The sequence below is a fragment of the Fragaria vesca genome, linkage group LG7 (assembly GCF_000184155.1).
Source record: "Fragaria vesca subsp. vesca linkage group LG7, FraVesHawaii_1.0, whole genome shotgun sequence".
Taxonomy (NCBI): Eukaryota; Viridiplantae; Streptophyta; class Magnoliopsida; order Rosales; family Rosaceae; genus Fragaria; species Fragaria vesca.
In genome coordinates, this window is record NC_020497.1 from 1,575,415 (window position 1) to 1,577,173 (window position 1,759).

Genomic DNA, 1,759 nt, shown 5'->3' on the forward strand with positions numbered 1-1,759 from the left:
TAAATTTTAATTTTTTTGTCATCTAAGTTGATTTTTCTCCGTTTTAATGTGTACTTATGGCATTGGAGATATTGTTTTGCAAGCTTACTACCCCCAGTATAAGTTTACTGGGGGTAATAAACTTTATTTTTTCGCATCTAGGTTGTTCTTCCTCTGTTTTAATGTGTATTATGGCATTGAAAATATTTTTTTACAAGTTTACTAGCCCTAATAAAAGTTTACTGGGGGTAGTAAACTTTAGTTTTTCGAATCTAAATTGTTCTTCCTCTGTTTTAGTGTGTATTATGGTTTTGAAAATACTGTTTTGCAAGTTTACTACCCCCAGTAAAAGTTTACTAGGGGTAGTAAATTTTATATTTTTCGCATCTAAGTTGATTTTTCTCCGTTTTAATGTGTACTTATAGCCTTGGAGATATTATTTTGCAAGATTACTACCCCCAACTAGGGGTGGTAAACTTTATTTTTCTCTCCTTTAAGGTATATAATGGTCATAGGAAAACTGTATTGCAAGTTTACTACCCCGAGCAGAAGTTTACTAGGGGTAGTAAACTTTATTTTTTTGCATCTAAGTTGATTTTTCACTGTTTTAAGGTGTATAATGGTTATGGAGAAACTTTATTTTGAGTTTACTACCCCCAGTAAAAGTTTACTAGGGGTAGTAAACTTTATTTTTCGTACTTGGGTTAAGATCACGTAAATTTCGATGGCGTTTAAAAAAATCCAGTGAGATTTCCGAAAAATTCCGGCCACCGGATGCCGGCAGTTTTCCGGCCGTCGGAAAATTCCGGTCACCAGTGACCGGATTCCGGCGGCCGGAGTTCGGAGTTCGAAGTCCGGCGACCGGAATGCGGCCGCCGGTGACTGGCGCCAGAGCCTGGTGTGCTTCCGGCAAAGTCTTCCTTCCATCTTTTTCATTTTTTCTCTTTAAGTAAAAGCTAAAGGTAAAAAAGTCTTTAAAAATATAATTTTATTATATTTTAAAAGATTTGTGTATTTGGACTTAAAATAAGTACATTGTATTCAAATAGGCTAATAAAAAAGATTATCATTGAAATGGGGTTTGACTTTTTCTATTTTGTGCAAATGGTCTTTTTCCCTAGAGAGAATGAGGTTAATTAGTTTGGGGATCTTGAAAATATATAGAGTTTGAATTGGTGAATTTTGCAGATTCAAATATACAAACAGTTCTAATCACTGAGAAAGTATAGTTTTGTGCATTGGATCTCTTGTATTTGATGAATGAAGAGAAAAGAGATTACTAGAAGAAAAAAGATGATGAGAACTTGGTCTGAATTCATACTCCATATCAGTTATATATTAATTAAAAATATAATAAAAATAATAACAGACTTCACTCCATCAACTAGCTGTTAATTGTGATGACGTGGCGGGACATGTGTCAATTCTCTAATGGGTTACAGGGAGAGTGACAGAGAATTTGAGACAGAAGATTTGAAGCCTCTTAGATGCCCTTCCTCTTCATTTTTTGCTCATCATTTTTCCTTTGTTTCACTATGTTCCTATGTTGCACGGACATGGACACGGATACGGCGACACGATACGTACCGACACGGCGACACGACAAAACTCAAAAACTGCATTTTCGACACGGCTCGGACACGGCAAATATAATTACTTATTTATATATTTCTAATTAATAAAAAAAATGCTCAAATATGAATAAATTCATCACATTGCTTAAATAATGTTCTAAATTTAAGCAATTGCATAACTTTAAGTCTGTAACAAATAACATAAA